This window comes from Rhinoderma darwinii, assembly GCF_050947455.1.
Source record: "Rhinoderma darwinii isolate aRhiDar2 chromosome 5 unlocalized genomic scaffold, aRhiDar2.hap1 SUPER_5_unloc_21, whole genome shotgun sequence".
In the NCBI taxonomy this organism is placed as follows: domain Eukaryota; kingdom Metazoa; phylum Chordata; class Amphibia; order Anura; family Rhinodermatidae; genus Rhinoderma; species Rhinoderma darwinii.
The window spans coordinates 54,344-78,941 of NW_027461778.1; the positions used below are offsets into that span (position 1 = coordinate 54,344).

Below are 24,598 nucleotides of genomic sequence, written 5' to 3' on the forward strand. Positions count from 1 at the left end.
GTGTTTATCTGCATGGCAGCAGGGCATTTGGGCGTTGCCAGGAAGGCGTTTTTATGTAGATTCCTCCTCTTTCAGCACTGCATTGTGGTGCAAGCAAAAGAAGCAAATCCTGTCTGGCTTCCTCTCCGGCCTTTATTCACCTCCCGTGTAGCTGTGAGTGTGTGAGCCTGCAGGGCCCCATGGAATTGCCTAGAAGTAGGCTGAATCGCTGCAAGGGCTGAACAGCAGTATCGGGCAGGCTCGGGCAACGCGCGGCCCGTTCGGGTTATCGCTTCTCGGCCTTTTGGCTAAGATCAAGTGTAGTATCTGTTCTTATCAGTTTAATATCTGATACGTCCCCTATCTGGGGACCATATATTAAATGGATTTTTAGAACAGGGAGATGGAAATAGAGCTTGCTCTGTCCACTCCACGCATTGACCTGGTATTGCAGTATTTCCAGGACCGGTGCACCCTTTCCTTATGTGTTGACTAAAAGCAGATTCCAAAAGTGTTTTTTGTCTTTGCTATTGTTTCTGTCTTTCTGAAGGGATCTCCCCTTTTAATCCCATTATTTCAACACCTGTTGGACAATGCATGAGTGATAATGAGCTCATTGATTAAATGCAATTAATGAATAGATTGCCACCTCTTGTTGTGTGTCGTCTGTGTTTCTGTGTTTCCGGCATTTCACATTGGAACACCTCATTCACCTTCCTTGTCTTCTCTCCGCCCTCCCTTTTAGGTAAGTTAAAGAGCTGCACCTGAGCCAGCCACTGATTGATTGATTGATTGATTGATTGATTGATTGATTGATTGATTGATTGATGCAGCACAACAGTCAAATAGTGGAGTGGAGTAGGGGAACAGCAAACAGCCAATAAAGCAGCCCGCCCGCTCGCCTGCCCGCCACAATGGACCTACCTGTGTACACTAGATGGATGTGATGGAATGTACTGTCGTCCCTACATTTCAAGAAGAAGTAAGAATTGCAGTTGCAACAAAGCCTTGCTTGCCTACAAAGAGAGCAGCAATTTGGATTTGCTACTATGTTACCTAGAAGAATAACAAACTGTGCAAGGATGGAGGTTGTAGGAGCAAGGAGAAGTTGTCTGTAAAGTTGGTGGATGCCTATTTTCCATTTTGCAGTCCCTTGTCTCCCTCTTGTGGCCTCCTGGAGGCAACTAGCTGTGCAAATAAAGACAGCCTGGCGGCCGGCTGTTGCAGTGTTGCCCTCTCAGGCAACACTGAGTGACTGACTGAGCCTCACCGTCTTATATAAAGTTCAGACGGAACTTTGCACGTGTCATAGTGGAGCCCTCAGGATTCCAGAGCCAGCTTTCTGACATCATAATGGGGCCTCAGAGATAAAAGCCTGGGCCCAGGCAGTGTTGGTCAGTGCTGCTCAGCAGGCAGCACTGGACTGGACTGGATTACAGCTGATACAAGGTGTGAAGGAACAAGGGGTGGCTGTGGGCATGCACTTGCTGCCGCTGCCAGTGTTTATCTGCATGGCAGCAGGGCATTTGGGCGTTGCCAGGAAGGCGTTTTTATGTAGATTCCTCCTCTTTCAGCACTGCATTGTGGTGCAAGCAAAAGAAGCAAATCCTGTCTGGCTTCCTCTCCGGCCTTTATTCACCTCCCGTGTAGCTGTGAGTGTGTGAGCCTGCAGGGCCCCATGGAATTGCCTAGAAGTAGGCTGAATCGCTGCAAGGGCTGAACAGCAGTATCGGGCAGGCTCGGGCAACGCGCGGCCCGTTCGGGTTATCGCTTCTCGGCCTTTTGGCTAAGATCAAGTGTAGTATCTGTTCTTATCAGTTTAATATCTGATACGTCCCCTATCTGGGGACCATATATTAAATGGATTTTTAGAACAGGGAGATGGAAATAGAGCTTGCTCTGTCCACTCCACGCATTGACCTGGTATTGCAGTATTTCCAGGACCGGTGCACCCTTTCCTTATGTGTTGACTAAAAGCAGATTCCAAAAGTGTTTTTTGTCTTTGCTATTGTTTCTGTCTTTCTGAAGGGATCTCCCCTTTTAATCCCATTATTTCAACACCTGTTGGACAATGCATGAGTGATAATGAGCTCATTGATTAAATGCAATTAATGAATAGATTGCCACCTCTTGTTGTGTGTCGTCTGTGTTTCTGTGTTTCCGGCATTTCACATTGGAACACCTCATTCACCTTCCTTGTCTTCTCTCCGCCCTCCCTTTTAGGTAAGTTAAAGAGCTGCACCTGAGCCAGCCACTGATTGATTGATTGCTTGATTGATTGATTGATTGATTGATTGATTGATTGATTGATTGATGCAGCACAACAGTCAAATAGTGGAGTGGAGTAGGGGAACAGCAAACAGCCAATAAAGCAGCCCGCCCGCTCGCCTGCCCGCCACAATGGACCTACCTGTGTACACTAGATGGATGTGATGGAATGTACTGTCGTCCCTACATTTCAAGAAGAAGTAAGAATTGCAGTTGCAACAAAGCCTTGCTTGCCTACAAAGAGAGCAGCAATTTGGATTTGTTACTATGTTACCTAGAAGAATAACAAACTGTGCAAGGATGGAGGTTGTAGGAGCAAGGAGAAGTTGTCTGTAAAGTTGGTGGATGCCTATTTTCCATTTTGCAGTCCCTTGTCTCCCTCTTGTGGCCTCCTGGAGGCAACTAGCTGTGCAAAAAAAAGACAGCCTGGCGGCCGGCTGTTGCAGTGTTGCCCTCTCAGGCAACACTGAGTGACTGACTGAGCCTCACCGTCTTATATAAAGTTCAGACGGAACTTTGCACGTGTCATAGTGGAGCCCTCAGGATTCCAGAGCCAGCTTTCTGACATCATAATGGGGCCTCAGAGATAAAAGCCTGGGCCCAGGCAGTGTTGGTCAGTGCTGCTCAGCAGGCAGCACTGGACTGGACTGGATTACAGCTGATACAAGGTGTGAAGGAACAAGGGGTGGCTGTGGGCATGCACTTGCTGCCGCTGCCAGTGTTTATCTGCGTGGCAGCAGGGCATTTGGGCGTTGCCAGGAAGGCGTTTTTATGTAGATTCCTCCTCTTTCAGCACTGCATTGTGGTGCAAGCAAAAGAAGCAAATCCTGTCTGGCTTCCTCTCCGGCCTTTATTCACCTCCCGTGTAGCTGTGAGTGTGTGAGCCTGCAGGGCCCCATGGAATTGCCTAGAAGTAGGCTGAATCGCTGCAAGGGCTGAACAGCAGTATCGGGCAGGCTCGGGCAACGCGCGGCCCGTTCGGGTTATCGCTTCTCGGCCTTTTGGCTAAGATCAAGTGTAGTATCTGTTCTTATCAGTTTAATATCTGATACGTCCCCTATCTGGGGACCATATATTAAATGGATTTTTAGAACAGGGAGATGGAAATAGAGCTTGCTCTGTCCACTCCACGCATTGACCTGGTATTGCAGTATTTCCAGGACCGGTGCACCCTTTCCTTATGTGTTGACTAAAAGCAGATTCCAAAAGTGTTTTTTGTCTTTGCTATTGTTTCTGTCTTTCTGAAGGGATCTCCCCTTTTAATCCCATTATTTCAACACCTGTTGGACAATGCATGAGTGATAATGAGCTCATTGATTAAATGCAATTAATGAATAGATTGCCACCTCTTGTTGTGTGTCGTCTGTGTTTCTGTGTTTCCGGCATTTCACATTGGAACACCTCATTCACCTTCCTTGTCTTCTCTCCGCCCTCCCTTTTAGGTAAGTTAAAGAGCTGCACCTGAGCCAGCCACTGATTGATTGATTGATTGATTGATTGATTGATTGATTGATTGATTGATGCAGCACAACAGTCAAATAGTGGAGTGGAGTAGGGGAACAGCAAACAGCCAATAAAGCAGCCCGCCCGCTCGCCTGCCCGCCACAATGGACCTACCTGTGTACACTAGATGGATGTGATGGAATGTACTGTCGTCCCTACATTTCAAGAAGAAGTAAGAATTGCAGTTGCAACAAAGCCTTGCTTGCCTACAAAGAGAGCAGCAATTTGGATTTGTTACTATGTTACCTAGAAGAATAACAAACTGTGCAAGGATGGAGGTTGTAGGAGCAAGGAGAAGTTGTCTGTAAAGTTGGTGGATGCCTATTTTCCATTTTGCAGTCCCTTGTCTCCCTCTTGTGGCCTCCTGGAGGCAACTAGCTGTGCAAAAAAAAGACAGCCTGGCGGCCGGCTGTTGCAGTGTTGCCCTCTCAGGCAACACTGAGTGACTGACTGAGCCTCACCGTCTTATATAAAGTTCAGACGGAACTTTGCACGTGTCATAGTGGAGCCCTCAGGATTCCAGAGCCAGCTTTCTGACATCATAATGGGGCCTCAGAGATAAAAGCCTGGGCCCAGGCAGTGTTGGTCAGTGCTGCTCAGCAGGCAGCACTGGACTGGACTGGATTACAGCTGATACAAGGTGTGAAGGAACAAGGGGTGGCTGTGGGCATGCACTTGCTGCCGCTGCCAGTGTTTATCTGCATGGCAGCAGGGCATTTGGGCGTTGCCAGGAAGGCGTTTTTATGTAGATTCCTCCTCTTTCAGCACTGCATTGTGGTGCAAGCAAAAGAAGCAAATCCTGTCTGGCTTCCTCTCCGGCCTTTATTCACCTCCCGTGTAGCTGTGAGTGTGTGAGCCTGCAGGGCCCCATGGAATTGCCTAGAAGTAGGCTGAATCGCTGCAAGGGCTGAACAGCAGTATCGGGCAGGCTCGGGCAACGCGCGGCCCGTTCGGGTTATCGCTTCTCGGCCTTTTGGCTAAGATCAAGTGTAGTATCTGTTCTTATCAGTTTAATATCTGATACGTCCCCTATCTGGGGACCATATATTAAATGGATTTTTAGAACAGGGAGATGGAAATAGAGCTTGCTCTGTCCACTCCACGCATTGACCTGGTATTGCAGTATTTCCAGGACCGGTGCACCCTTTCCTTATGTGTTGACTAAAAGCAGATTCCAAAAGTGTTTTTTGTCTTTGCTATTGTTTCTGTCTTTCTGAAGGGATCTCCCCTTTTAATCCCATTATTTCAACACCTGTTGGACAATGCATGAGTGATAATGAGCTCATTGATTAAATGCAATTAATGAATAGATTGCCACCTCTTGTTGTGTGTCGTCTGTGTTTCTGTGTTTCCGGCATTTCACATTGGAACACCTCATTCACCTTCCTTGTCTTCTCTCCGCCCTCCCTTTTAGGTAAGTTAAAGAGCTGCACCTGAGCCAGCCACTGATTGATTGATTGCTTGATTGATTGATTGATTGATTGATTGATTGATTGATTGATTGATTGATTGATTGATGCAGCACAACAGTCAAATAGTGGAGTGGAGTAGGGGAACAGCAAACAGCCAATAAAGCAGCCCGCCCGCTCGCCTGCCCGCCACAATGGACCTACCTGTGTACACTAGATGGATGTGATGGAATGTACTGTCGTCCCTACATTTCAAGAAGAAGTAAGAATTGCAGTTGCAACAAAGCCTTGCTTGCCTACAAAGAGAGCAGCAATTTGGATTTGTTACTATGTTACCTAGAAGAATAACAAACTGTGCAAGGATGGAGGTTGTAGGAGCAAGGAGAAGTTGTCTGTAAAGTTGGTGGATGCCTATTTTCCATTTTGCAGTCCCTTGTCTCCCTCTTGTGGCCTCCTGGAGGCAACTAGCTGTGCAAAAAAAAGACAGCCTGGCGGCCGGCTGTTGCAGTGTTGCCCTCTCAGGCAACACTGAGTGACTGACTGAGCCTCACCGTCTTATATAAAGTTCAGACGGAACTTTGCACGTGTCATAGTGGAGCCCTCAGGATTCCAGAGCCAGCTTTCTGACATCATAATGGGGCCTCAGAGATAAAAGCCTGGGCCCAGGCAGTGTTGGTCAGTGCTGCTCAGCAGGCAGCACTGGACTGGACTGGATTACAGCTGATACAAGGTGTGAAGGAACAAGGGGTGGCTGTGGGCATGCACTTGCTGCCGCTGCCAGTGTTTATCTGCATGGCAGCAGGGCATTTGGGCGTTGCCAGGAAGGCGTTTTTATGTAGATTCCTCCTCTTTCAGCACTGCATTGTGGTGCAAGCAAAAGAAGCAAATCCTGTCTGGCTTCCTCTCCGGCCTTTATTCACCTCCCGTGTAGCTGTGAGTGTGTGAGCCTGCAGGGCCCCATGGAATTGCCTAGAAGTAGGCTGAATCGCTGCAAGGGCTGAACAGCAGTATCGGGCAGGCTCGGGCAACGCGCGGCCCGTTCGGGTTATCGCTTCTCGGCCTTTTGGCTAAGATCAAGTGTAGTATCTGTTCTTATCAGTTTAATATCTGATACGTCCCCTATCTGGGGACCATATATTAAATGGATTTTTAGAACAGGGAGATGGAAATAGAGCTTGCTCTGTCCACTCCACGCATTGACCTGGTATTGCAGTATTTCCAGGACCGGTGCACCCTTTCCTTATGTGTTGACTAAAAGCAGATTCCAAAAGTGTTTTTTGTCTTTGCTATTGTTTCTGTCTTTCTGAAGGGATCTCCCCTTTTAATCCCATTATTTCAACACCTGTTGGACAATGCATGAGTGATAATGAGCTCATTGATTAAATGCAATTAATGAATAGATTGCCACCTCTTGTTGTGTGTCGTCTGTGTTTCTGTGTTTCCGGCATTTCACATTGGAACACCTCATTCACCTTCCTTGTCTTCTCTCCGCCCTCCCTTTTAGGTAAGTTAAAGAGCTGCACCTGAGCCAGCCACTGATTGATTGATTGATTGATTGATTGATTGATTGATTGATTGATTGATTGATTGATGCAGCACAACAGTCAAATAGTGGAGTGGAGTAGGGGAACAGCAAACAGCCAATAAAGCAGCCCGCCCGCTCGCCTGCCCGCCACAATGGACCTACCTGTGTACACTAGATGGATGTGATGGAATGTACTGTCGTCCCTACATTTCAAGAAGAAGTAAGAATTGCAGTTGCAACAAAGCCTTGCTTGCCTACAAAGAGAGCAGCAATTTGGATTTGTTACTATGTTACCTAGAAGAATAACAAACTGTGCAAGGATGGAGGTTGTAGGAGCAAGGAGAAGTTGTCTGTAAAGTTGGTGGATGCCTATTTTCCATTTTGCAGTCCCTTGTCTCCCTCTTGTGGCCTCCTGGAGGCAACTAGCTGTGCAAAAAAAAGACAGCCTGGCGGCCGGCTGTTGCAGTGTTGCCCTCTCAGGCAACACTGAGTGACTGACTGAGCCTCACCGTCTTATATAAAGTTCAGACGGAACTTTGCACGTGTCATAGTGGAGCCCTCAGGATTCCAGAGCCAGCTTTCTGACATCATAATGGGGCCTCAGAGATAAAAGCCTGGGCCCAGGCAGTGTTGGTCAGTGCTGCTCAGCAGGCAGCACTGGACTGGACTGGATTACAGCTGATACAAGGTGTGAAGGAACAAGGGGTGGCTGTGGGCATGCACTTGCTGCCGCTGCCAGTGTTTATCTGCATGGCAGCAGGGCATTTGGGCGTTGCCAGGAAGGCGTTTTTATGTAGATTCCTCCTCTTTCAGCACTGCATTGTGGTGCAAGCAAAAGAAGCAAATCCTGTCTGGCTTCCTCTCCGGCCTTTATTCACCTCCCGTGTAGCTGTGAGTGTGTGAGCCTGCAGGGCCCCATGGAATTGCCTAGAAGTAGGCTGAATCGCTGCAAGGGCTGAACAGCAGTATCGGGCAGGCTCGGGCAACGCGCGGCCCGTTCGGGTTATCGCTTCTCGGCCTTTTGGCTAAGATCAAGTGTAGTATCTGTTCTTATCAGTTTAATATCTGATACGTCCCCTATCTGGGGACCATATATTAAATGGATTTTTAGAACAGGGAGATGGAAATAGAGCTTGCTCTGTCCACTCCACGCATTGACCTGGTATTGCAGTATTTCCAGGACCGGTGCACCCTTTCCTTATGTGTTGACTAAAAGCAGATTCCAAAAGTGTTTTTTGTCTTTGCTATTGTTTCTGTCTTTCTGAAGGGATCTCCCCTTTTAATCCCATTATTTCAACACCTGTTGGACAATGCATGAGTGATAATGAGCTCATTGATTAAATGCAATTAATGAATAGATTGCCACCTCTTGTTGTGTGTCGTCTGTGTTTCTGTGTTTCCGGCATTTCACATTGGAACACCTCATTCACCTTCCTTGTCTTCTCTCCGCCCTCCCTTTTAGGTAAGTTAAAGAGCTGCACCTGAGCCAGCCACTGATTGATTGATTGCTTGATTGATTGATTGATTGATTGATTGATTGATTGATGCAGCACAACAGTCAAATAGTGGAGTGGAGTAGGGGAACAGCAAACAGCCAATAAAGCAGCCCGCCCGCTCGCCTGCCCGCCACAATGGACCTACCTGTGTACACTAGATGGATGTGATGGAATGTACTGTCGTCCCTACATTTCAAGAAGAAGTAAGAATTGCAGTTGCAACAAAGCCTTGCTTGCCTACAAAGAGAGCAGCAATTTGGATTTGTTACTATGTTACCTAGAAGAATAACAAACTGTGCAAGGATGGAGGTTGTAGGAGCAAGGAGAAGTTGTCTGTAAAGTTGGTGGATGCCTATTTTCCATTTTGCAGTCCCTTGTCTCCCTCTTGTGGCCTCCTGGAGGCAACTAGCTGTGCAAAAAAAAGACAGCCTGGCGGCCGGCTGTTGCAGTGTTGCCCTCTCAGGCAACACTGAGTGACTGACTGAGCCTCACCGTCTTATATAAAGTTCAGACGGAACTTTGCACGTGTCATAGTGGAGCCCTCAGGATTCCAGAGCCAGCTTTCTGACATCATAATGGGGCCTCAGAGATAAAAGCCTGGGCCCAGGCAGTGTTGGTCAGTGCTGCTCAGCAGGCAGCACTGGACTGGACTGGATTACAGCTGATACAAGGTGTGAAGGAACAAGGGGTGGCTGTGGGCATGCACTTGCTGCCGCTGCCAGTGTTTATCTGCATGGCAGCAGGGCATTTGGGCGTTGCCAGGAAGGCGTTTTTATGTAGATTCCTCCTCTTTCAGCACTGCATTGTGGTGCAAGCAAAAGAAGCAAATCCTGTCTGGCTTCCTCTCCGGCCTTTATTCACCTCCCGTGTAGCTGTGAGTGTGTGAGCCTGCAGGGCCCCATGGAATTGCCTAGAAGTAGGCTGAATCGCTGCAAGGGCTGAACAGCAGTATCGGGCAGGCTCGGGCAACGCGCGGCCCGTTCGGGTTATCGCTTCTCGGCCTTTTGGCTAAGATCAAGTGTAGTATCTGTTCTTATCAGTTTAATATCTGATACGTCCCCTATCTGGGGACCATATATTAAATGGATTTTTAGAACAGGGAGATGGAAATAGAGCTTGCTCTGTCCACTCCACGCATTGACCTGGTATTGCAGTATTTCCAGGACCGGTGCACCCTTTCCTTATGTGTTGACTAAAAGCAGATTCCAAAAGTGTTTTTTGTCTTTGCTATTGTTTCTGTCTTTCTGAAGGGATCTCCCCTTTTAATCCCATTATTTCAACACCTGTTGGACAATGCATGAGTGATAATGAGCTCATTGATTAAATGCAATTAATGAATAGATTGCCACCTCTTGTTGTGTGTCGTCTGTGTTTCTGTGTTTCCGGCATTTCACATTGGAACACCTCATTCACCTTCCTTGTCTTCTCTCCGCCCTCCCTTTTAGGTAAGTTAAAGAGCTGCACCTGAGCCAGCCACTGATTGATTGATTGATTGATTGATTGATTGATTGATTGATTGATTGATTGATTGATTGATTGATTGATGCAGCACAACAGTCAAATAGTGGAGTGGAGTAGGGGAACAGCAAACAGCCAATAAAGCAGCCCGCCCGCTCGCCTGCCCGCCACAATGGACCTACCTGTGTACACTAGATGGATGTGATGGAATGTACTGTCGTCCCTACATTTCAAGAAGAAGTAAGAATTGCAGTTGCAACAAAGCCTTGCTTGCCTACAAAGAGAGCAGCAATTTGGATTTGTTACTATGTTACCTAGAAGAATAACAAACTGTGCAAGGATGGAGGTTGTAGGAGCAAGGAGAAGTTGTCTGTAAAGTTGGTGGATGCCTATTTTCCATTTTGCAGTCCCTTGTCTCCCTCTTGTGGCCTCCTGGAGGCAACTAGCTGTGCAAAAAAAAGACAGCCTGGCGGCCGGCTGTTGCAGTGTTGCCCTCTCAGGCAACACTGAGTGACTGACTGAGCCTCACCGTCTTATATAAAGTTCAGACGGAACTTTGCACGTGTCATAGTGGAGCCCTCAGGATTCCAGAGCCAGCTTTCTGACATCATAATGGGGCCTCAGAGATAAAAGCCTGGGCCCAGGCAGTGTTGGTCAGTGCTGCTCAGCAGGCAGCACTGGACTGGACTGGATTACAGCTGATACAAGGTGTGAAGGAACAAGGGGTGGCTGTGGGCATGCACTTGCTGCCGCTGCCAGTGTTTATCTGCATGGCAGCAGGGCATTTGGGCGTTGCCAGGAAGGCGTTTTTATGTAGATTCCTCCTCTTTCAGCACTGCATTGTGGTGCAAGCAAAAGAAGCAAATCCTGTCTGGCTTCCTCTCCGGCCTTTATTCACCTCCCGTGTAGCTGTGAGTGTGTGAGCCTGCAGGGCCCCATGGAATTGCCTAGAAGTAGGCTGAATCGCTGCAAGGGCTGAACAGCAGTATCGGGCAGGCTCGGGCAACGCGCGGCCCGTTCGGGTTATCGCTTCTCGGCCTTTTGGCTAAGATCAAGTGTAGTATCTGTTCTTATCAGTTTAATATCTGATACGTCCCCTATCTGGGGACCATATATTAAATGGATTTTTAGAACAGGGAGATGGAAATAGAGCTTGCTCTGTCCACTCCACGCATTGACCTGGTATTGCAGTATTTCCAGGACCGGTGCACCCTTTCCTTATGTGTTGACTAAAAGCAGATTCCAAAAGTGTTTTTTGTCTTTGCTATTGTTTCTGTCTTTCTGAAGGGATCTCCCCTTTTAATCCCATTATTTCAACACCTGTTGGACAATGCATGAGTGATAATGAGCTCATTGATTAAATGCAATTAATGAATAGATTGCCACCTCTTGTTGTGTGTCGTCTGTGTTTCTGTGTTTCCGGCATTTCACATTGGAACACCTCATTCACCTTCCTTGTCTTCTCTCCGCCCTCCCTTTTAGGTAAGTTAAAGAGCTGCACCTGAGCCAGCCACTGATTGATTGATTGATTGATTGATTGATTGATTGATTGATTGATGCAGCACAACAGTCAAATAGTGGAGTGGAGTAGGGGAACAGCAAACAGCCAATAAAGCAGCCCGCCCTCTCGCCTGCCCGCCACAATGGACCTACCTGTGTACACTAGATGGATGTGATGGAATGTACTGTCGTCCCTACATTTCAAGAAGAAGTAAGAATTGCAGTTGCAACAAAGCCTTGCTTGCCTACAAAGAGAGCAGCAATTTGGATTTGTTACTATGTTACCTAGAAGAATAACAAACTGTGCAAGGATGGAGGTTGTAGGAGCAAGGAGAAGTTGTCTGTAAAGTTGGTGGATGCCTATTTTCCATTTTGCAGTCCCTTGTCTCCCTCTTGTGGCCTCCTGGAGGCAACTAGCTGTGCAAAAAAAAGACAGCCTGGCGGCCGGCTGTTGCAGTGTTGCCCTCTCAGGCAACACTGAGTGACTGACTGAGCCTCACCGTCTTATATAAAGTTCAGACGGAACTTTGCACGTGTCATAGTGGAGCCCTCAGGATTCCAGAGCCAGCTTTCTGACATCATAATGGGGCCTCAGAGATAAAAGCCTGGGCCCAGGCAGTGTTGGTCAGTGCTGCTCAGCAGGCAGCACTGGACTGGACTGGATTACAGCTGATACAAGGTGTGAAGGAACAAGGGGTGGCTGTGGGCATGCACTTGCTGCCGCTGCCAGTGTTTATCTGCATGGCAGCAGGGCATTTGGGCGTTGCCAGGAAGGCGTTTTTATGTAGATTCCTCCTCTTTCAGCACTGCATTGTGGTGCAAGCAAAAGAAGCAAATCCTGTCTGGCTTCCTCTCCGGCCTTTATTCACCTCCCGTGTAGCTGTGAGTGTGTGAGCCTGCAGGGCCCCATGGAATTGCCTAGAAGTAGGCTGAATCGCTGCAAGGGCTGAACAGCAGTATCGGGCAGGCTCGGGCAACGCGCGGCCCGTTCGGGTTATCGCTTCTCGGCCTTTTGGCTAAGATCAAGTGTAGTATCTGTTCTTATCAGTTTAATATCTGATACGTCCCCTATCTGGGGACCATATATTAAATGGATTTTTAGAACAGGGAGATGGAAATAGAGCTTGCTCTGTCCACTCCACGCATTGACCTGGTATTGCAGTATTTCCAGGACCGGTGCACCCTTTCCTTATGTGTTGACTAAAAGCAGATTCCAAAAGTGTTTTTTGTCTTTGCTATTGTTTCTGTCTTTCTGAAGGGATCTCCCCTTTTAATCCCATTATTTCAACACCTGTTGGACAATGCATGAGTGATAATGAGCTCATTGATTAAATGCAATTAATGAATAGATTGCCACCTCTTGTTGTGTGTCGTCTGTGTTTCTGTGTTTCCGGCATTTCACATTGGAACACCTCATTCACCTTCCTTGTCTTCTCTCCGCCCTCCCTTTTAGGTAAGTTAAAGAGCTGCACCTGAGCCAGCCACTGATTGATTGATTGATTGATTGATTGATTGATTGATTGATTGATTGATTGATTGATGCAGCACAACAGTCAAATAGTGGAGTGGAGTAGGGGAACAGCAAACAGCCAATAAAGCAGCCCGCCCGCTCGCCTGCCCGCCACAATGGACCTACCTGTGTACACTAGATGGATGTGATGGAATGTACTGTCGTCCCTACATTTCAAGAAGAAGTAAGAATTGCAGTTGCAACAAAGCCTTGCTTGCCTACAAAGAGAGCAGCAATTTGGATTTGTTACTATGTTACCTAGAAGAATAACAAACTGTGCAAGGATGGAGGTTGTAGGAGCAAGGAGAAGTTGTCTGTAAAGTTGGTGGATGCCTATTTTCCATTTTGCAGTCCCTTGTCTCCCTCTTGTGGCCTCCTGGAGGCAACTAGCTGTGCAAAAAAAAGACAGCCTGGCGGCCGGCTGTTGCAGTGTTGCCCTCTCAGGCAACACTGAGTGACTGACTGAGCCTCACCGTCTTATATAAAGTTCAGACGGAACTTTGCACGTGTCATAGTGGAGCCCTCAGGATTCCAGAGCCAGCTTTCTGACATCATAATGGGGCCTCAGAGATAAAAGCCTGGGCCCAGGCAGTGTTGGTCAGTGCTGCTCAGCAGGCAGCACTGGACTGGACTGGATTACAGCTGATACAAGGTGTGAAGGAACAAGGGGTGGCTGTGGGCATGCACTTGCTGCCGCTGCCAGTGTTTATCTGCATGGCAGCAGGGCATTTGGGCGTTGCCAGGAAGGCGTTTTTATGTAGATTCCTCCTCTTTCAGCACTGCATTGTGGTGCAAGCAAAAGAAGCAAATCCTGTCTGGCTTCCTGTCCGGCCTTTATTCACCTCCCGTGTAGCTGTGAGTGTGTGAGCCTGCAGGGCCCCATGGAATTGCCTAGAAGTAGGCTGAATCGCTGCAAGGGCTGAACAGCAGTATCGGGCAGGCTCGGGCAACGCGCGGCCCGTTCGGGTTATCGCTTCTCGGCCTTTTGGCTAAGATCAAGTGTAGTATCTGTTCTTATCAGTTTAATATCTGATACGTCCCCTATCTGGGGACCATATATTAAATGGATTTTTAGAACAGGGAGATGGAAATAGAGCTTGCTCTGTCCACTCCACGCATTGACCTGGTATTGCAGTATTTCCAGGACCGGTGCACCCTTTCCTTATGTGTTGACTAAAAGCAGATTCCAAAAGTGTTTTTTGTCTTTGCTATTGTTTCTGTCTTTCTGAAGGGATCTCCCCTTTTAATCCCATTATTTCAACACCTGTTGGACAATGCATGAGTGATAATGAGCTCATTGATTAAATGCAATTAATGAATAGATTGCCACCTCTTGTTGTGTGTCGTCTGTGTTTCTGTGTTTCCGGAATTTCACATTGGAACACCTCATTCACCTTCCTTGTCTTCTCTCCGCCCTCCCTTTTAGGTAAGTTAAAGAGCTGCACCTGAGCCAGCCACTAATTGATTGATTGATTGATTGATTGATTGATTGATTGATTGATTGATTGATTGATGCAGCACAACAGTCAAATAGTGGAGTGGAGTAGGGGAACAGCAAACAGCCAATAAAGCAGCCCGCCCGCTCGCCTGCCCGCCACAATGGACCTACCTGTGTACACTAGATGGATGTGATGGAATGTACTGTCGTCCCTACATTTCAAGAAGAAGTAAGAATTGCAGTTGCAACAAAGCCTTGCTTGCCTACAAAGAGAGCAGCAATTTGGATTTGTTACTATGTTACCTAGAAGAATAACAAACTGTGCAAGGATGGAGGTTGTAGGAGCAAGGAGAAGTTGTCTGTAAAGTTGGTGGATGCCTATTTTCCATTTTGCAGTCCCTTGTCTCCCTCTTGTGGCCTCCTGGAGGCAACTAGCTGTGCAAAAAAAAGACAGCCTGGCGGCCGGCTGTTGCAGTGTTGCCCTCTCAGGCAACACTGAGTGACTGACTGAGCCTCACCGTCTTATATAAAGTTCAGACGGAACTTTGCACGTGTCATAGTGGAGCCCTCAGGATTCCAGAGCCAGCTTTCTGACATCATAATGGGGCCTCAGAGATAAAAGCCTGGGCCCAGGCAGTGTTGGTCAGTGCTGCTCAGCAGGCAGCACTGGACTGGACTGGATTACAGCTGATACAAGGTGTGAAGGAACAAGGGGTGGCTGTGGGCATGCACTTGCTGCCGCTGCCAGTGTTTATCTGCATGGCAGCAGGGCATTTGGGCGTTGCCAGGAAGGCGTTTTTATGTAGATTCCTCCTCTTTCAGCACTGCATTGTGGTGCAAGCAAAAGAAGCAAATCCTGTCTGGCTTCCTCTCCGGCCTTTATTCACCTCCCGTGTAGCTGTGAGTGTGTGAGCCTGCAGGGCCCCATGGAATTGCCTAGAAGTAGGCTGAATCGCTGCAAGGGCTGAACAGCAGTATCGGGCAGGCTCGGGCAACGCGCGGCCCGTTCGGGTTATCGCTTCTCGGCCTTTTGGCTAAGATCAAGTGTAGTATCTGTTCTTATCAGTTTAATATCTGATACGTCCCCTATCTGGGGACCATATATTAAATGGATTTTTAGAACAGGGAGATGGAAATAGAGCTTGCTCTGTCCACTCCACGCATTGACCTGGTATTGCAGTATTTCCAGGACCGGTGCACCCTTTCCTTATGTGTTGACTAAAAGCAGATTCCAAAAGTGTTTTTTGTCTTTGCTATTGTTTCTGTCTTTCTGAAGGGATCTCCCCTTTTAATCCCATTATTTCAACACCTGTTGGACAATGCATGAGTGATAATGAGCTCATTGATTAAATGCAATTAATGAATAGATTGCCACCTCTTGTTGTGTGTCGTCTGTGTTTCTGTGTTTCCGGCATTTCACATTGGAACACCTCATTCACCTTCCTTGTCTTCTCTCCGCCCTCCCTTTTAGGTAAGTTAAAGAGCTGCACCTGAGCCAGCCACTGATTGATTGATTGATTGATTGATTGATTGATTGATTGATTGATTGATGCAGCACAACAGTCAAATAGTGGAGTGGAGTAGGGGAACAGCAAACAGCCAATAAAGCAGCCCGCCCGCTCGCCTGCCCGCCACAATGGACCTACCTGTGTACACTAGATGGATGTGATGGAATGTACTGTCGTCCCTACATTTCAAGAAGAAGTAAGAATTGCAGTTGCAACAAAGCCTTGCTTGCCTACAAAGAGAGCAGCAATTTGGATTTGTTACTATGTTACCTAGAAGAATAACAAACTGTGCAAGGATGGAGGTTGTAGGAGCAAGGAGAAGTTGTCTGTAAAGTTGGTGGATGCCTATTTTCCATTTTGCAGTCCCTTGTCTCCCTCTTGTGGCCTCCTGGAGGCAACTAGCTGTGCAAAAAAAAGACAGCCTGGCGGCCGGCTGTTGCAGTGTTGCCCTCTCAGGCAACACTGAGTGACTGATTGAGCCTCACCGTCTTATATAAAGTTCAGACGGAACTTTGCACGTGTCATAGTGGAGCCCTCAGGATTCCAGAGCCAGCTTTCTGACATCATAATGGGGCCTCAGAGATAAAAGCCTGGGCCCAGGCAGTGTTGGTCAGTGCTGCTCAGCAGGCAGCACTGGACTGGACTGGATTACAGCTGATACAAGGTGTGAAGGAACAAGGGGTGGCTGTGGGCATGCACTTGCTGCCGCTGCCAGTGTTTATCTGCATGGCAGCAGGGCATTTGGGCGTTGCCAGGAAGGCGTTTTTATGTAGATTCCTCCTCTTTCAGCACTGCATTGTGGTGCAAGCAAAAGAAGCAAATCCTGTCTGGCTTCCTCTCCGGCCTTTATTCACCTCCCGTGTAGCTGTGAGTGTGTGAGCCTGCAGGGCCCCATGGAATTGCCTAGAAGTAGGCTGAATCGCTGCAAGGGCTGAACAGCAGTATCGGGCAGGCTCGGGCAACGCGCGGCCCGTTCGGGTTATCGCTTCTCGGCCTTTTGGCTAAGATCAAGTGTAGTATCTGTTCTTATCAGTTTAATATCTGATACGTCCCCTATCTGGGGACCATATATTAAATGGATTTTTAGAACAGGGAGATGGAAATAGAGCTTGCTCTGTCCACTCCACGCATTGACCTGGTATTGCAGTATTTCCAGGACCGGTGCACCCTTTCCTTATGTGTTGACTAAAAGCAGATTCCAAAAGTGTTTTTTGTCTTTGCTATTGTTTCTGTCTTTCTGAAGGGATCTCCCCTTTTAATCCCATTATTTCAACACCTGTTGGACAATGCATGAGTGATAATGAGCTCATTGATTAAATGCAATTAATGAATAGATTGCCACCTCTTGTTGTGTGTCGTCTGTGTTTCTGTGTTTCCGGCATTTCACATTGGAACACCTCATTCACCTTCCTTGTCTTCTCTCCGCCCTCCCTTTTAGGTAAGTTAAAGAGCTGCACCTGAGCCAGCCACTGATTGATTTATTGATTGATTGATTGATTGATTGATTGATTGATGCAGCACAACAGTCAAATAGTGGAGTGGAGTAGGGGAACAGCAAACAGCCAATAAAGCAGCCCGCCCGCTCGCCTGCCCGCCACAATGGACCTACCTGTGTACACTAGATGGATGTGATGGAATGTACTGTCGTCCCTACATTTCAAGAAGAAGTAAGAATTGCAGTTGCAACAAAGCCTTGCTTGCCTACAAAGAGAGCAGCAATTTGGATTTGTTACTATGTTACCTAGAAGAATAACAAACTGTGCAAGGATGGAGGTTGTAGGAGCAAGGAGAAGTTGTCTGTAAAGTTGGTGGATGCCTATTTTCCATTTTGCCTTCCCTTGTCTCCCTCTTGTGGCCTCCTGGAGGCAACTAGCTGTGCAAAAAAAAGACAGCCTGGCGGCCGGCTGTTGCAGTGTTGCCCTCTCAGGCAACACTGAGTGACTGACTGAGCCTCACCGTCTTATATAAAGTTCAGACGGAACTTTGCACGTGTCATAGTGGAGCCCTCAGGATTCCAGAGCCAGCTTTCTGACATCATAATGGGGCCTCAGAGATAAAATCCTGGGCCCAGGCAGTGTTGGTCAGTGCTGCTCAGCAGGCAGCACTGGACTGGACTGGATTACAGCTGATACAAGGTGTGAAGGAACAAGGGGTGGCTGTGGGCATGCACTTGCTGCCGCTGCCAGTGTTTATCTGCATGGCAGCAGGGCATTTGGGCGTTGCCAGGAAGGCGTTTTTATGTAGATTCCTCCTCTTTCAGCACTGCATTGTGGTGCAAGCAAAAGAAGCAAATCCTGTCTGGCTTCCTCTCCGGCCTTTATTCACCTCCCGTGTAGCTGTGAGTGTGTGAGCCTGCAGGGCCCCATGGAATTGCCTAGAAGTAGGCTGAATCGCTGCAAGGGCTGAACAGCAGTATCGGGCAGGCTCGGGCAACGCGCGGCCCGTTCGGGTTATCGCTTCTCGGCCTTTTGGCTAAGATCAAGTGTAGTATCTGTTCTTATCAGTTTAATATCTGATACGTCCCCTATCTGGGGACCATATATTAAATGGATTTTTAGAACAGGGAGATGGAAATAGAGCTTGCTCTGTCCACTCCACGCATTGACCTGGTATTGCAGTATTTCCAGGACCGGTGCACCCTTTCCTTATGTGTTGACTAAAAGCAGATTCCAAAAGTGTTTTTTGTCTTTGCTATTGTTTCTGTCTTTCTGAAGGGATCTCCCCTTTTAATCCCATTATTTCAACACCTGTTGGACAATGCATGAGTGATAATGAGCTCATTGATTAAATGCAATTAATGAATAGATTGCCACCTCTTGTTGTGTGTCGTCTGTGTTTCTGTGTTTCCGGCATTTCACATTGGAACACCTCATTCACCTTCCTTGTCTTCTCTCCGCCCTCCCTTTTAGGTAAGTTAAAGAGCTGCACCTGAGCCAGCCACTGATTGATTGATTGATTGATTGATTGATTGATTGATTGATTGATGCAGCACAACAGTCAAATAGTGGAGTGGAGTAGGGGAACAGCAAACAGCCAATAAAGCAGCCCGCCCGCTCGCCTGCCCGCCACAATGGACCATCCTGTGTACACTAGATGGATGTGATGGAATGTACTGTCGTCCCTACATTTCAAGAAGAAGTAAGAATTGCAGTTGCAACAAAGCCTTGCTTGCCTACAAAGAGAGCAGCAATTTGGATTTGTTACTATGTTACCTAGAAGAATAACAAACTGTGCAAGGATGGAGGTTGTAGGAGCAAGGAGAAGTTGTCTGTAAAGTTGGTGGATGCCTATTTTCCATTTTGCAGTCCCTTGTCTCCCTCTTGTGGCCTCCTGGAGGCAACTAGCTGTGCAAAAAAAAGACAGCCTGGCGGCCGGCTGTTGCAGTGTTGCCCTCTCAGGCAACACTGAGTGACTGACTGAGCCTCACCGTCTTATATAAAGTTCAGACGGAACTTTGCACGTGTCATAGTGGAGCCCTCAGGATTCCAGAGCCAGCTTTCTGACATCATAATGGGGCCTCAGAGATAAAAGCCTGGGCCCAGGCAGTGTTGGTCAGTGCTGCTCAGCAGGCAGCACTGGACTGGACTGGATTACAGCTGATACAAGGTGTGAAGGAACAAGGGGTGGCTGTGGGCATGCACTTGCTGCCGCTGCCAGTGTTTATCTGCATGGCAGCAGGGCATTTGGGCGTTGCCAGGAAGGCGTTTTTATGTAGATTCCTCCTCTTTCAGCACTGCATTGTGGTGCAAGCAAAAGAAGCAAATCCTGTCTGGCTTCCTCCCCGGCCTTTATTCACCTCCCGTGTAGCTGTGAGTGTGTGAGCCTGCAGGGCCCCATGGAATTGCCTAGAAGTAGGCTGAATCGCTGCAAGGGCTGAACAGCAGTATCGGGCAGGCTCGGGCAACGCGCGGCCCGTTCGGGTTATCGCTTCTCGGCCTTTTGGCTAAGATCAAGTGTAGTATCTGTTCTTATCAGTTTAATATCTGATACGTCCCCTATCTGGGGACCATATATTAAATGGATTTTTAGAACAGGGAGATGGAAATAGAGCTTGCTCTGTCCACTCCACGCATTGACCTGGTATTGCAGTATTTCCAGGACCGGTGCACCCTTTCCTTATGTGTTGACTAAAAGCAGATTCCAAAAGTGTTTTTTGTCTTTGCTATTGTTTCTGTCTTTCTGAAGGGATCTCCCCTTTTAATCCCATTATTTCAACACCTGTTGGACAATGCATGAGTGATAATGAGCTCATTGATTAAATGCAATTAATGAATAGATTGCCACCTCTTGTTGTGTGTCGTCTGTGTTTCTGTGTTTCCGGCATTTCACATTGGAACACCTCATTCACCTTCCTTGTCTTCTCTCCGCCCTCCCTTTTAGGTAAGTTAAAGAGCTGCACCTGAGCCAGCCACTGATTGATTGATTGATTGATTGATTGATTGATTGATTGATTGATTGATTGATGCAGCACAACAGTCAAATAGTGGAGTGGAGTAGGGGAACAGCAAACAGCCAATAAAGCAGCCCGCCCGCTCGCCTGCCCGCCACAATGGACCTACCTGTGTACACTAGATGGATGTGATGGAATGTACTGTCGTCCCTACATTTCAAGAAGAAGTAAGAATTGCAGTTGCAACAAAGCCTTGCTTGCCTACAAAGAGAGCAGCAATTTGGATTTGTTACTATGTTACCTAGAAGAATAACAAACTGTGCAAGGATGGAGGTTGTAGGAGCAAGGAGAAGTTGTCTGTAAAGTTGGTGGATGCCTATTTTCCATTTTGCAGTCCCTTGTCTCCCTCTTGTGGCCTCCTGGAGGCAACTAGCTGTGCAAAAAAAAGACAGCCTGGCGGCCGGCTGTTGCAGTGTTGCCCTCTCAGGCAACACTGAGTGACTGACTGAGCCTCACCGTCTTATATAAAGTTCAGACGGAACTTTGCACGTGTCATAGTGGAGCCCTCAGGATTCCAGAGCCAGCTTTCTGACATCATAATGGGGCCTCAGAGATAAAAGCCTGGGCCCAGGCAGTGTTGGTCAGTGCTGCTCAGCAGGCAGCACTGGACTGGACTGGATTACAGCTGATACAAGGTGTGAAGGAACAAGGGGTGGCTGTGGGCATGCACTTGCTGCCGCTGCCAGTGTTTATCTGCATGGCAGCAGGGCATTTGGGCGTTGCCAGGAAGGCGTTTTTATGTAGATTCCTCCTCTTTCAGCACTGCATTGTGGTGCAAGCAAAAGAAGCAAATCCTGTCTGGCTTCCTCTCCGGCCTTTATTCACCTCCCGTGTAGCTGTGAGTGTGTGAGCCTGCAGGGCCCCATGGAATTGCCTAGAAGTAGGCTGAATCGCTGCAAGGGCTGAACAGCAGTATCGGGCAGGCTCGGGCAACGCGCGGCCCGTTCGGGTTATCGCTTCTCGGCCTTTTGGCTAAGATCAAGTGTAGTATCTGTTCTTATCAGTTTAATATCTGATACGTCCCCTATCTGGGGACCATATATTAAATGGATTTTTAGAACAGGGAGATGGAAATAGAGCTTGCTCTGTCCACTCCACGCATTGACCTGGTATTGCAGTATTTCCAGGACCGGTGCACCCTTTCCTTATGTGTTGACTAAAAGCAGATTCCAAAAGTGTTTTTTGTCTTTGCTATTGTTTCTGTCTTTCTGAAGGGATCTCCCCTTTTAATCCCATTATTTCAACACCTGTTGGACAATGCATGAGTGATAATGAGCTCATTGATTAAATGCAATTAATGAATAGATTGCCACCTCTTGTTGTGTGTCGTCTGTGTTTCTGTGTTTCCGGCATTTCACATTGGAACACCTCATTCACCTTCCTTGTCTTCTCTCCGCCCTCCCTTTTAGGTAAGTTAAAGAGCTGCACCTGAGCCAGCCACTGATTGATTGATTGATTGATTGATTGATTGATTGACTGATTGATTGATTGATTGATTGATTGATTGATTGATGCAGCACAACAGTCAAATAGTGGAGTGGAGTAGGGGAACAGCAAACAGCCAATAAAGCAGCCCGCCCGCTCGCCTGCCCGCCACAATGGACCTACCTGTGTACACTAGATGGATGTGATGGAATGTACTGTCGTCCCTACATTTCAAGAAGAAGTAAGAATTGCAGTTGCAACAAAGCCTTGCTTGCCTACAAAGAGAGCAGCAATTTGGATTTGTTACTATGTTACCTAGAAGAATAACAAACTGTGCAAGGATGGAGGTTGTAGGAGCAAGGAGAAGTTGTCTGTAAAGTTGGTGGATGCCTATTTTCCATTTTGCAGTCCCTTGTCTCCCTCTTGTGGCCTCCTGGAGGCAACTAGCTGTGCAAAAAAAAGACAGCCTGGCGGCCGGCTGTTGCAGTGTTGCCCTCTCAGGCAACACTGAGTGACTGACTGAGCCTCACCGTCTTATATAAAGTTCAGACGGAACTTTGCACGTGTCATAGTGGAGCCCTCAGGATTCCAGAGCCAGCTTTCTGACATCATAATGGGGCCTCAGAGATAAAAGCCTGGGCCCAGGCAGTGTTGGTCAGTGCTGCTCAGCAGGCAGCACTGGACTGGACTGGATTACAGCTGATACAAGGTGTGAAGGAACAAGGGGTGGCTGTGGGCATGCACTTGCTGCCGCTGCCAGTGTTTATCTGCATGGCAGCAGGGCATTTGGGCGTTGCCAGGAAGGCGTTTTTATGTAGATTCCTCCTCTTTCAGCACTGCATTGTGGTGCAAGCAAAAGAAGCAAATCCTGTCTGGCTTCCTCTCCGGCCTTTATTCACCTCCCGTGTAGCTGTGAGTGTGTGAGCCTGCAGGGCCCCATGGAATTGCCTAGAAGTAGGCTGAATCGCTGCAAGGGCTGAACAGCAGTATCGGGCAGGCTCGGGCAACGCGCGGCCCGTTCGGGTTATCGCTTCTCGGCCTTTTGGCTAAGATCAAGTGTAGTATCTGTTCTTATCAGTTTAATATCTGATACGTCCCCTATCTGGGGACCATATATTAAATGGATTTTTAGAACAGGGAGATGGAAATAGAGCTTGCTCTGTCCACTCCACGCATTGACCTGGTATTGCAGTATTTCCAGGACCGGTGCACCCTTTCCTTATGTGTTGACTAAAAGCAGATTCCAAAAGTGTTTTTTGTCTTTGCTATTGTTTCTGTCTTTCTGAAGGGATCTCCCCTTTTAATCCCATTATTTCAACACCTGTTGGACAATGCATGAGTGATAATGAGATCATTGATTAAATGCAATTAATGAATAGATTGCCACCTCTTGTTGTGTGTCGTCTGTGTTTCTGTGTTTCCGGCATTTCACATTGGAACACCTCATTCACCTTCCTTGTCTTCTCTCCGCCCTCCCTTTTAGGTAAGTTAAAGAGCTGCACCTGAGCCAGCCACTGATTGATTGATTGATTGATTGATTGATTGATTGATTGATTGATTGATTGATTGATTGATTGATTGATTGATTGATGCAGCACAACAGTCAAATAGTGGAGTGGAGTAGGGGAACAGCAAACAGCCAATAAAGCAGCCCGCCCGCTCGCCTGCCCGCCACAATGGACCTACCTGTGTACACTAGATGGATGTGATGGAATGTACTGTCGTCCCTACATTTCAAGAAGAAGTAAGAATTGCAGTTGCAACAAAGCCTTGCTTGCCTACAAAGAGAGCAGCAATTTGGATTTGTTACTATGTTACCTAGAAGAATAACAAACTGTGCATGGATGGAGGTTGTAGGAGCAAGGAGAAGTTGTCTGTAAAGTTGGTGGATGCCTATTTTCCATTTTGCAGTCCCTTGTCTCCCTCTTGTGGCCTCCTAGAGGCAACTAGCTGTGCAAAAAAAAGACAGCCTGGCGGCCGGCTGTTGCAGTGTTGCCCTCTCAGGCAACACTGAGTGACTGACTGAGCCTCACCGTCTTATATAAAGTTCAGACGGAACTTTGCACGTGTCATAGTGGAGCCCTCAGGATTCCAGAGCCAGCTTTCTGACATCATAATGGGGCCTCAGAGATAAAAGCCTGGGCCCAGGCAGTGTTGGTCAGTGCTGCTCAGCAGGCAGCACTGGACTGGACTGGATTACAGCTGATACAAGGTGTGAAGGAACAAGGGGTGGCTGTGGGCATGCACTTGCTGCCGCTGCCAGTGTTTATCTGCATGGCAGCAGGGCATTTGGGCGTTGCCAGGAAGGCGTTTTTATGTAGATTCCTCCTCTTTCAGCACTGCATTGTGGTGCAAGCAAAAGAAGCAAATCCTGTCTGGCTTCCTCTCCGGCCTTTATTCACCTCCCGTGTAGCTGTGAGTGTGTGAGCCTGCAGGGCCCCATGGAATTGCCTAGAAGTAGGCTGAATCGCTGCAAGGGCTGAACAGCAGTATCGGGCAGGCTCGGGCAACGCGCGGCCCGTTCGGGTTATCGCTTCTCGGCCTTTTGGCTAAGATCAAGTGTAGTATCTGTTCTTATCAGTTTAATATCTGATACGTCCCCTATCTGGGGACCATATATTAAATGGATTTTTAGAACAGGGAGATGGAAATAGAGCTTGCTCTGTCCACTCCACGCATTGACCTGCTATTGCAGTATTTCCAGGACCGGTGCACCCTTTCCTTATGTGTTGACTAAAAGCAGATTCCAAAAGTGTTTTTTGTCTTTGCTATTGTTTCTGTCTTTCTGAAGGGATCTCCCCTTTTAATCCCATTATTTCAACACCTGTTGGACAATGCATGAGTGATAATGAGCTCATTGATTAAATGCAATTAATGAATAGATTGCCACCTCTTGTTGTGTGTCGTCTGTGTTTCTGTGTTTCCGGCATTTCACATTGGAACACCTCATTCACCTTCCTTGTCTTCTCTCCGCCCTCCCTTTTAGGTAAGTTAAAGAGCGGCACCTGAGCCAGCCACTGATTGATTGATTGATTGATTGATTGATTGATTGATTGATTGATTGATGCAGCACAACAGTCAAATAGTGGAGTGGAGTAGGGGAACAGCAAACAGCCAATAAAGCAGCCC

General features: G+C 47.7%; 17 non-coding genes across 17 annotated transcripts; all 17 read left to right on the forward strand.

Moving 5' to 3' along the window:
- The first annotated feature begins 267 nt into the window (after window positions 1-267).
- On the forward strand, window positions 268-458 carry LOC142687329 (U2 spliceosomal RNA). Its single transcript, XR_012856565.1, has one exon. It is a non-coding gene; the product is annotated as a U2 spliceosomal RNA (small nuclear RNA).
- A 1,287-nt stretch (window positions 459-1,745) lies between these two features.
- On the forward strand, window positions 1,746-1,936 carry LOC142687330 (U2 spliceosomal RNA). Its single transcript, XR_012856566.1, has one exon. It is a non-coding gene; the product is annotated as a U2 spliceosomal RNA (small nuclear RNA).
- A 1,296-nt stretch (window positions 1,937-3,232) lies between these two features.
- On the forward strand, window positions 3,233-3,423 carry LOC142687331 (U2 spliceosomal RNA). Its single transcript, XR_012856567.1, has one exon. It is a non-coding gene; the product is annotated as a U2 spliceosomal RNA (small nuclear RNA).
- A 1,284-nt stretch (window positions 3,424-4,707) lies between these two features.
- LOC142687332 (U2 spliceosomal RNA) lies at window positions 4,708-4,898 on the forward strand. Its single transcript, XR_012856568.1, has one exon. It is a non-coding gene; the product is annotated as a U2 spliceosomal RNA (small nuclear RNA).
- Window positions 4,899-6,206: 1,308 nt separating this feature from the next.
- Window positions 6,207-6,397, forward strand: LOC142687333 (U2 spliceosomal RNA). Its single transcript, XR_012856569.1, has one exon. It is a non-coding gene; the product is annotated as a U2 spliceosomal RNA (small nuclear RNA).
- Window positions 6,398-7,689: 1,292 nt separating this feature from the next.
- LOC142687334 (U2 spliceosomal RNA) lies at window positions 7,690-7,880 on the forward strand. The gene has a single exon (XR_012856570.1). It is a non-coding gene; the product is annotated as a U2 spliceosomal RNA (small nuclear RNA).
- A 1,288-nt stretch (window positions 7,881-9,168) lies between these two features.
- On the forward strand, window positions 9,169-9,359 carry LOC142687335 (U2 spliceosomal RNA). The gene has a single exon (XR_012856571.1). It is a non-coding gene; the product is annotated as a U2 spliceosomal RNA (small nuclear RNA).
- A 1,304-nt stretch (window positions 9,360-10,663) lies between these two features.
- Window positions 10,664-10,854, forward strand: LOC142687336 (U2 spliceosomal RNA). Its single transcript, XR_012856572.1, has one exon. It is a non-coding gene; the product is annotated as a U2 spliceosomal RNA (small nuclear RNA).
- A 1,280-nt stretch (window positions 10,855-12,134) lies between these two features.
- LOC142687338 (U2 spliceosomal RNA) lies at window positions 12,135-12,325 on the forward strand. The gene has a single exon (XR_012856574.1). It is a non-coding gene; the product is annotated as a U2 spliceosomal RNA (small nuclear RNA).
- A 1,292-nt stretch (window positions 12,326-13,617) lies between these two features.
- On the forward strand, window positions 13,618-13,808 carry LOC142687340 (U2 spliceosomal RNA). Its single transcript, XR_012856575.1, has one exon. It is a non-coding gene; the product is annotated as a U2 spliceosomal RNA (small nuclear RNA).
- Window positions 13,809-15,100: 1,292 nt separating this feature from the next.
- On the forward strand, window positions 15,101-15,291 carry LOC142687341 (U2 spliceosomal RNA). The gene has a single exon (XR_012856576.1). It is a non-coding gene; the product is annotated as a U2 spliceosomal RNA (small nuclear RNA).
- A 1,284-nt stretch (window positions 15,292-16,575) lies between these two features.
- Window positions 16,576-16,766, forward strand: LOC142687342 (U2 spliceosomal RNA). The gene has a single exon (XR_012856577.1). It is a non-coding gene; the product is annotated as a U2 spliceosomal RNA (small nuclear RNA).
- A 1,280-nt stretch (window positions 16,767-18,046) lies between these two features.
- LOC142687343 (U2 spliceosomal RNA) lies at window positions 18,047-18,237 on the forward strand. Its single transcript, XR_012856578.1, has one exon. It is a non-coding gene; the product is annotated as a U2 spliceosomal RNA (small nuclear RNA).
- Window positions 18,238-19,517: 1,280 nt separating this feature from the next.
- Window positions 19,518-19,708, forward strand: LOC142687344 (U2 spliceosomal RNA). The gene has a single exon (XR_012856579.1). It is a non-coding gene; the product is annotated as a U2 spliceosomal RNA (small nuclear RNA).
- Window positions 19,709-20,996: 1,288 nt separating this feature from the next.
- Window positions 20,997-21,187, forward strand: LOC142687345 (U2 spliceosomal RNA). Its single transcript, XR_012856580.1, has one exon. It is a non-coding gene; the product is annotated as a U2 spliceosomal RNA (small nuclear RNA).
- A 1,308-nt stretch (window positions 21,188-22,495) lies between these two features.
- LOC142687346 (U2 spliceosomal RNA) lies at window positions 22,496-22,686 on the forward strand. Its single transcript, XR_012856581.1, has one exon. It is a non-coding gene; the product is annotated as a U2 spliceosomal RNA (small nuclear RNA).
- Window positions 22,687-23,998: 1,312 nt separating this feature from the next.
- On the forward strand, window positions 23,999-24,189 carry LOC142687309 (U2 spliceosomal RNA). The gene has a single exon (XR_012856547.1). It is a non-coding gene; the product is annotated as a U2 spliceosomal RNA (small nuclear RNA).
- The last annotated feature ends 409 nt before the right edge of the window (window positions 24,190-24,598 follow it).